The sequence below is a fragment of the Crinia signifera genome, chromosome 5 (assembly GCF_055691185.1).
Source record: "Crinia signifera chromosome 5, ASM5569118v1, whole genome shotgun sequence".
Lineage (NCBI taxonomy): Eukaryota > Metazoa > Chordata > Amphibia > Anura > Myobatrachidae > Crinia > Crinia signifera.
This window is the reverse complement of record NC_139221.1, coordinates 18,188,231-18,198,682: the sequence shown is the minus strand read 5'-3', so window position 1 is coordinate 18,198,682 and position 10,452 is coordinate 18,188,231.

Here is a 10,452-nt window from a genome sequence, read left to right as displayed (position 1 = left end):
CTCAAAATTTTTCATTTTCACAAGGAATGAAGGAGACAAAGCACCCCAAAATCTGTGCCCCAATTTCTCCCGAGTACGGCAATGCCTCACATGTGACCAAAAAATACCAGTTGGGTGCATGGCAGGACTTAGAAGGGAAGGAGTGATTTTTGGATTTTGCAGCTCAGATTCTGGTGGAATTTTGGTGGGTGCTATGTCGCATTAGCAAGACCCCCCAAGCACCAATACAGTGGAACCCCCCCACAAGTGACCCCATTTTGCAAACTACACCCCTCAGGGAATTCATCTAGGGGTATAGTGTACATTTCAAACCCCCAGGGGTTTCACCAATTTTGGTACAACTGGGATGTGAAAATGGAAAATTAAATTTTTTTACACAAACATGCAGTTCTGGCTCAAAATTTTTCATTTTCACAAGGAATGAAGGAGACAAAGCACCCCAAAATCTGTGCCCCAATTTCTCCCGAGTACGGCAATGCCTCACATGTGACCAAAAAATACCAGTTGGGTGCATGGCAGGACTCAGAAGGGAAGGAGTGATTTTTGGATTTTGCAGCTCAGATTCTGGTGGAATTTTGGTGGGTGCTATGTCGCATTAGCAAGACCCCCCAAGCACCAATACAGTGGAACCCCCCCACAAGTGACCCCATTTTGCAAACTACACCCCTCAGGGAATTCATCTAGGGGTATAGTGTACATTTCAAACCCCCAGGGGTTTCACCAATTTTGGTACAACTGGGATGTGAAAATGGAAAATTACATTTTTTTACACAAACATGCAGTTCTGGCTCAAAATTTTTCATTTTCACAAGGAATGAAGGAGACAAAGCACCCCAAAATCTGTGCCCCAATTTCTCCCGAGTACGGCAATGCCTCACATGTGACCAAAAAATACCAGTTGGGTGCATGGCAGGACTCAGAAGGGAAGGAGTGATTTTTGGATTTTGCAGCTCAGATTCTGGTGGAATTTTGGTGGGTGCTATGTCGCATTAGCAAGACCCCCCAAGCACCAATACAGTGGAACCCCCCCACAAGTGACCCCATTTTGCAAACTACACCCCTCAGGGAATTCATCTAGGGGTATAGTGTACATTTCAAACCCCCAGGGGTTTCACCAATTTTGGTACAACTGGGATGTGAAAATGGAAAATTACATTTTTTTACACAAACATGCAGTTCTGGCTCAAAATTTTTCATTTTCACAAGGAATGAAGGAGACAAAGCACCCCAAAATCTGTGCCCCAATTTCTCCCGAGTACAGCAATGCCTCACATGTGACCAAAAAATACCAGTTGGGTGCATGGCAGGACTTAGAAGGGAAGGAGTGATTTTTGGATTTTGCAGCTCAGATTCTGGTGGAATTTTGGTGGGTGCTATGTCGCATTAGCAAGACCCCCCAAGCACCAATACAGTGGAACCCCCTCACAAGTGACCCCATTTTGCAAACTACACCCCTCAGGGAATTCATCTAGGGGTATAGTGTACATTTCAAACCCCCAGGGGTTTCACCAATTTTGGTACAACTGGGATGTGAAAATGGAAAATTACATTTTTTTACACAAACATGCAGTTCTGGCTCAAAATTTTTCATTTTCACAAGGAATGAAGGAGACAAAGCACCCCAAAATCTGTGCCCCAATTTCTCCCGAGTACGGCAATGCCTCACATGTGACCAAAAAATACCAGTTGGGTGCATGGCAGGACTTAGAAGGGAAGGAGTGATTTTTGGATTTTGCAGCTCAGATTCTGGTGGAATTTTGGTGGGTGCTATGTCGCATTAGCAAGACCCCCCAAGCACCAATACAGTGGAACCCCCCCACAAGTGACCCCATTTTGCAAACTACACCCCTCAGGGAATTCATCTAGGGGTATAGTGTACATTTCAAACCCCCAGGGGTTTCACCAATTTTGGTACAACTGGGATGTGAAAATGGAAAATTACATTTTTTTACACAAACATGCAGTTCTGGCTCAAAATTTTTCATTTTCACAAGGAATGAAGGAGACAAAGCACCCCAAAATCTGTGCCCAAATTTCTCCCGAGTACGGCAATGCCTCACATGTGACCAAAAAATACCAGTTGGGTGCATGGCAGGACTTAGAAGGGAAGGAGTGATTTTTGGATTTTGCAGCTCAGATTCTGGTGGAATTTTGGTGGGTGCTATGTCGCATTAGCAAGACCCCCCAAGCACCAATACAGTGGAACCCCCCCACAAGTGACCCCATTTTGCAAACTACACCCCTCAGGGAATTCATCTAGGGGTATAGTGTACATTTCAAACCCCCAGGGGTTTCATCAATTTTGGTACAACTGGGCAGTGAAAATGAAAAAAATACATTTTTTTACACAAAAATGTACTTCTGGCTCAAAATTTTTCATTTTCACAAGGAATGAAGGAGACAAAGCACCCCAAAATCTGTGCCCCCATTTCTCCAGAGTACGGCAATGCCTCACATGTGACCAAAAAATACCAGTTGGGTGCATGGCAGGACTCAGAAGGGAAGGAGTGATTTTTGGATTTTGGAGCACAGATTTTGGTGGAATGAATGGTGGGTGCTATGTTGCATTACCAATACAGTGGAACCCCCCCACAAGTGACCCCATTTTGCAAACTACACCCCTCAGGGAATTCATCTAGGGGTATAGTGTACATTTCAAACCCCCAGGGGTTTCATCAATTTTGGTACAACTGGGCAGTAAAAATGAAAAAAATACATTTTTTTACACAAAAATGTACTTCTGGCTCAAAATTTTTCATTTTCACAAGGAATGAAGGAAACAAAGCACCCCAAAATCTGTGCCCCCATTTCTCCAGAGTACGGCAATGCCTCACATGTGACCAAAAAATACCAGTTGGGTGCATGGCAGGACTCAGAAGGGAAGGAGTGATTTTTGGATTTTGGAGCACAGATTTTGGTGGAATGAATGGTGGGTGCTATGTTGCATTACCAATACAGTGGACCCCCCCCCACAAGTGACCCCATTTTGCAAACTACACCCCTCAGGGAATTCATCTAGGGGTATAGTGTACATTTCAAACCCCCAGGGGTTTCATCAATTTTGGTACAACTGGGCAGTGAAAATGAAAAAAATACATTTTTTTACACAAAAATGTACTTCTGGCTCAAAATTTTTCATTTTCACAAGGAATGAAGGAGACAAAGCACCCCAAAATGTGTGCCCCCATTTCTCCAGAGTACGGCAATGCCTCACATGTGACCAAAAAATACCAGTTGGGTGCATGGCAGGACTCAGAAGGGAAGGAGTGATTTTTGGATTTTGGAGCACAGATTTTGGTGGAATGAATGGTGGGTGCTATGTTGCATTACCAATACAGTGGAACCCCCCCACAAGTGACCCCATTTTGCAAACTACACCCCTCAGGGAATTCATCTAGGGGTATAGTGTACATTTCAAACCCCCAGGGGTTTCATCAATTTTGGTACAACTGGGCAGTGAAAATGAAAAAAATACATTTTTTTACACAAAAATGCACTTCTGGCTCAAAATTTTTCATTTTCACAAGGAATGAAGGAGACAAAGCACCCCAAAATCTGTGCCCCCATTTCTCCAGAGTACGGCAATGCCTCACATGTGACCAAAAAATACCAGTTGGGTGCATGGCAGGACTCAGAAGGGAATGAGTGATTTTTGGATTTTGCAGCTCAGATTCTGGTGGAATGAATGGTGGGTGCTATGTGGCATTAGCAAGACCCCCGAAGCACGGTGAAATGATGAACCTAATAATCCATAGATGTGTGGTATATTTTGAAACACTCCTTTATACATAGGCCGGGTTTGTCGGGGCAAGTTTCACAGTGGAAAATAGTATCCTTTCTTATTCCCTTTTTATAGCAAACTTTGCACCTTTTTTGTGTCCTGCCCTTTCTTGCAGTGGAGGGGATTTCGTTGGGAAAATGCTGCCCTGGTACAATACGGGGGCCAGTACTAGAAGTACTGGGGCCCTCTGCCTGCTGATTCCCAAATATTAGGCTCTTTATGACTTCCTCTTGAAAGTGCATAAATGTCCCCCTCTGGCCGGTAGAACGGAATAGCACGTAAGCGTTATACAGTGCCATCTGGATGATATACACGGCCAGCTTCTTGTACCAGATATTTGTTTTCCGCAGGGCACTGTACGGCTTCAGTACCTGATCTGAAAGATCCACTCCGCCCATGTACTTATTGTAATCTAGGATACAATTTGGTTTTGAGGTGTGGGTACTGGTACCTCGTACAGGGATGGAGGTGGTACTGTCTCCATGAATTGTTGTCAGTATAAGGACATCCCTCTTGTCCTTATATTTGACCAACAACATATTTTCGGTGCATATTCCCCTGCTTTCACCCCTTCTCATTACTTGGGCAATGTGCGTTTTGGGGAGGCCTCTTTGGTTCTTGCGCACAGTACCGCAAGCTGCTGTACCTCTTGAACCAAGGGCCTTAAACAGGGGGATGCTGGTGTAAAAGTTATCCACATAGAGGTGATAACCCTTATCCAGGAAGGGGTGCATTAAATCCCAGACAATTTTTCCACTAACACCTACGAGGGAGGGGGGGCATTCTGGTGGTTCAATTCTTGAATCCTTCCCTTCATATACCCTAAACTTGTGGGTGTACCCTGTGGTGCTTTCACACAGCTTATACATTTTTATGCCATACCTTGCCCTCTTACTGGGAAGGTACTGGCGGAATTTAACCCTTCCTTTAAAATGTATAAGGGACTCGTCGATACTAATACATTTATCAGGGATGTATAGCTCTGCAAATTTGGCACTGAAATGATCAATGACCGGCCTGACTTTGAATAGCCTGTCAAAGGTGGGATCATCTCTGGGTGGGCACTGTGCATTATCGGTGTAATGTATAAATTTATGGATTGCCTCAAAACGAGCCCGGGGCATGGCCATACGGTGAAATGGGGTGCTGTACAGAACATCTGTACTCCAATATTGCCTAATTTGTGGCTTTTTTACTATGCCCATGTGTAACACCAGACCCCAAAACGTCATCATCTCTACTGCATCTACAGGGGTCCACCTAGCAAATGATGACGTGGGGTTTTGAGCAATAAACTGCTGGGCATATAAATTAGTTTGGTCCACCATTAAATTTATAAAATCATCAGAGAAAAATAATTTGAAAAAGTCAATTTATCTGAGACCTGTTGAATCAAATTGGATTCCTGGGATGGCCAAAAACTCAGGAACCTGGGGCTCAAAATTGTCTGGTGGTGGGGTCCATACGAGATCAATTATTGGGGGGGGGGTCTCAGCTGCTCTACGGGGGCGTCTTTGAGGGGGTCCCTCATCACCAGAGGAGGAAGAAGAGCTTAAGACGAATCCTTCAAATTCCCCGCTTGCCTCACTGGCTGTGTCAGAGTCAGAGGCAAGCATGGCATATGCCTCCTCCACTGAATACATTCTCCTGGATGACTGGGACGACATTTGGGATGACATTTGGGATGCCATTTATATTTTTGTGTTACTGGTAGTGAAATGTTTCAAAACGTGTATAGTGTAGGGGGGGGGGTACAAACTTTATTTCAACCCGGGGGGTATGTAGTGTGTAGTGTGTATGTAGTGCAGAAAAAAAAAATACAAAAAAAAAAAAATTGAAGAGTTAAAAAAAAAAAAAATGGAAGGGGTTAAAAAAAAAAAAATGGAAGGGGTTAAAAAAAAAAAAAAGGTCCTGCGCCAAAAATTGAGCACAGATGTTGGTCAGTAACGTCCGTCACTGAACAGCGCTCAAAGGCAACAGGAATTTGATCAAAAAAAAAAAAAAATAGATCAACCCTGTGCCGAAAAAGCTGATCAGTGATGTACGTCACTGATCAGCGCACAGTGGCCACAGGACACACACAAAATCACAGTGTGTGTAAAAAAAAAATTTAAAAAAGACCCCACAGCACTCACAAAAAATAAAAAAAGGTGATCAGTGATGCAACACTGATTACCAGTGAGGGGCAGCAGGTGCACAACCTTTGGTGCAACTGACAGTGCAACTGGCAGCAACTGACAGGTATATATAAAAAAAAAAACCTCTGTACCCCCAAAAAGTTGCTGATCACCTCAGATATAGTGATCAGCACAAAAGGCGGGGGCAGCAGACACAAAATTTAGCACTCTCTATCACTCTCTGTCACTATCTCTCTCTATCTCTCTATCTCTCACTATCTATCACTCTATGACACTGCAGCAGCAGCACTGACAGGTATATCTATATATAAAAAAAAACCTGCGCCCCCAAAAAGTTGCTGATCAGTTAATTTATACTGATCAGCACAAAAGGGGGGGTAGCAGTCAGTTATATAAAAAATATATAGCACAATCTGTCACTATCTCTCTATCTCTCTCTATCTCTCTCTCTCTATCTCTCTCTATCTATCTATAGCTCTATCACACTGCAGCAGCACAAAATATAGCACTAGGCCTCTCTATCTCTCTCTATCTCTCTCTATATCTTTCAGTTATATAAAAAATATATAGCACAATCTGTCACTATCTCTCTCTCTCTATCTCTCTCTATCTTTCTATCTATAGCTCTATCACACTGCAGCAGCACAAAATATAGCACTAGGCCTCTCTATCTCTCTCTATCTCTCTATATCTCTTTCAGTTATATAAAAAATATATAGCACAATCTGTCACTATCTGTCACTATCTCTCTCTCTATCTCTCTCTCTCTATCTCTCTCTATCTCTCTATTTATAGCTCTATCACACTGCAGCAGCACAAAATATAGCACTAGGCCTCTCTATCTCTCTCTATCTCTCTCTATCTCTCTCTCTATCTAATAACTCGCAGCAGCACAAGATGTCACAGGATGTCACAAGATGTCACAAGAATAAGCAATATCTAGGCAGTGATCAGGTAAGTATTTGGATGGGTTCTGGTCAGTATTGGCGGCAGCTGGGCACGGTGACCGCACTGCACGCTATTCCAGACCGGAATGGCGTCTGCAGTGCAGTCACCGTTAGTTTAAACCCCCCTCCTTGGCTGTGATTGGTCCGTCGGTCCGACGAACCAATCACGGCCTTTGGGGGCGGGCGGGGTGAGGTGGGGTGACACCAGTGTCACCCTTACACCCCGCGGTGATTGGTGCTGTACTTTACAGCACCAATCACCTCCGATCCCGTGTCACCGGCGAACGTTATTCGCCGGTGACACAGAAAACGCTGTGAATGGCTGTTTACACTGAACAGCCAATCACAGCGATCGCCGACGGGGGGGCGGCATCGCAGCCCCCCCTGGGCATGCACGGACATGTCTGCTGTCAGGGACAGCAGACATCGTCCCTCTGTCACTGCATCTCTAGACGCAGTGACAGTTTTAAGCCATGACTTATATATACGTCAACGGTCGGGAAGTACAAATGTCGTGAAGGGGTTAAGGGGAAGTCTAGAAACAGAGCATTGTGTCCCTCCTGGAGAGGGTCATGTTGGGAGGTATGTGACAGAGAACCAGCCCAGTGAGCCCACAGACAGTGCCAGACACCCACTGCCTTCCCATGTTGCCCAGCACTGCTACTCCACAGCCACCAGGTGAGCGCCCCCCTCCCGCGATTTGCGGCAAAACCCCCCCCCCGCGCGCGCGCCCCCCCCCCTCCCGCGATTTGCGGCAAAAATACTCGCTCCCCCGCGACCCCCCCTACCGCGTTTCGCCGCAAAAACACCCTCGCGACCCCCCCCTCCCGCGATTCGCTGCAAAAAGAACCCCCCACGACCCCTCCCACAATTCGCGGCATAACCACCACCCCGCGACCCCCCCCCTCCCGCGAATCGCGGCAAACCCTCCCCCGTGACCCCCCCCCCGATTCGCGGAAAAAACACTCCCCCCCGCGACCTCCCTCCCGCGATTCGCGGCAAAAAGGACCCCCCGCGACCCCCCCTTGCACGATTGGCGGCACCCCCCCTGCGACCCCCCTCCCGCGATTCGCGGCACCCCCCCGCAATTCGCAGCAGCCCCAGGATTAAATGGCACATGCAAAACACTGACATGGCTATGGTCGACAATGAAAAAGGTTGACATGAGTTTTTGAAGATTTATTTTTAATTTTTTTAATTTTTTCATATTCATTGTCATGTGTCGACATGGACACCAATGAAGTGGCACACTTATGTCAACATTTACATGTGTTGACCTTTCTGTGTTGATTTTTTCTTGTGGCGATTCGCGTCACACCCCCCGCAACCCCCCCTCCCGCGATTCGCGGCACCCCCCGTGACCCCCCACCTCCCGCAATTTGCGGCAACCCCCCACCGGAACCCCTGTGAACCCCGCCCTCCCGCGATTCACGGCACCCACCCCGCGACCCCCCCTCCCGCAATTCGCGGCACCCCCCCGTGATTCGCGGCAGCTCCAGAATTAAATTGCACATGGAAAACACTGACATGGCTATGGTCGACAATGAAAAAGGTTGACATGAGTTTTTGAAGTTTTTTTGCCATTTTTTGAATATTTTCATATTCATTCTCATGTGTCGACATGGACACCAATGAAGTGCCACACTTATGTCAACATTTACATGTGTTGACCTTTCTGTGTTGATTTTTTTCTTGTGGTGATTCGCGTCACACCCCCCGCAACCCCCCCTCCGGCGATTCGCGGCACCCCCCCGCGACCCCCCCCCTCCCGCAATTCGCGGCAACCCCCACCGGAACCCCCATGAACCCCGCTCTCCCGCGATTCGCGGCACCCACCCCCCCGCAACACCCCCCCTCCCGCAAATCGCGGCACCCCCCGCGATTCGCGGCAGCCCCAGGATTAAATGGCACATGCAAAACACTGGCACGGCTATGGTCGACAATGAAAAAGGTTGACATGAGTTTTTGAAGATTTATTTCATTTTTTGAATGTTTTCATATTCATTGTCATGTGTCAACATGGACACCAATGAAGTGGCACAGTTATGTCAACATTTACATGTGTTGACCTTTCTGTGTTGAGTTTTTCTTGTGGCGATTCGCGTCACACCCCCCCGCAAACCCCCCTCCCGCGATTCGCGGCACCCCCCGTGACCCCCCACCTCCCGCAATTCGCGGCAACCCCCCCACCAGAACCCCTGTAAACCCCGCCCTCCCGCGATTCGCGGCACCCAACCCCGCGACCCCCCCCTCCTGCAATTCGCGGCACCCCCCGTGATTCGCGGCAGCTCCAGAATTAAATTGCACATGGAAAACACTGACATGGCTATGGTCGACAATGAAAAAGGTTGACATGAGTTTTTGAAGTTTTTTTTTTCATTTTTTGAATGTTTTCATATTCATTCTCATGTGTCGACATGGACACCAATGAAGTGCCACACTTATGTCAACATTTACATGTGTTGACCTTTCTGTGTTGATTTTTTCTTGTGGCGATTCGCGTCACACCCCCCACCCCCCCGCAACCCCCACTCCCGCGATTCACGGCACACACACACACCCCCGCGATTCTCGGCACCCCACCCCGTGACCCCCCCTCCCGTGATTCACGGCACATCCCCCGCGACCCCCCCTACCATGATTCGCCGCAACCCCCGCCCCCGTAACCCCCCTCCCGCGATTTGCAGCAACCCACCCTGCGACCCCCCTCCCGCGATTCTCTGCAATCCCTCCCCTCCCGCGATTCGCAGCATCCACCCCCCCACAACCCCCCCTCCTGCAATTCGCGGCACCCCCGCGACCCCCCCTCCTGCAATTCGCGGCACCCTCCGCGACCCCCTCTCCCGTGATTCGCGGACACCTAAGTTGCAATACAGGCATCTTTCATACAATTCTAACCATATTTCTCATATACAAACGTTCACAAATTAAGGGGGCGCAGCCCCTTACGACGGTGTGAAGAGCGCCTGTAGGGCGCGATGAATCACCTAGTATATATATATATAGTCTATTCAGCATTCTCTGGGGTATCTCAGTAGGGTGTGGTTCATAGACTCGAGATAAGGGTGGGCCAGATGCACTAAGGGGGTTATTCTGGTTCATTCGCTCAGATGTGAATTTGCATCCTTGTGAGTGAACCAGATCCCGCCTTGCAAATGGTGGTACACAAGCAATAGCGTGGTGAGCGCAGCGAGCCCCGCGAGGGGACGCATATTAAATTACATGTATTCCGCGTCCCCTCGCGGGGCACGCTGCACTCGGCACGCTTCGGGCTCGGTGGCTTGCTGCACTCGCCACACTATATAGAGTCAACCCAACGCCGACGTGGATGGTGGAGGTATGAAACGGTTGCGGGCTCGCTGCGCTCGCCACGCTTCGGGTTGGCGTTTATAGTGGGGGTGCTTTTAACATTCTAAGCACCCATTATACACCCATTATACAATTAAGTACCCATTTTTCAAACCCAGCCTGTGACATGACAGGCAGGAGCTGATTGGCTGGCTGTTTATCACTCTCCATTTTATCACTTTTAAAGTTTAGTGCATCTGGCCCCTGGTCGTTAGGTTGACCCTATTAAGATCGACAC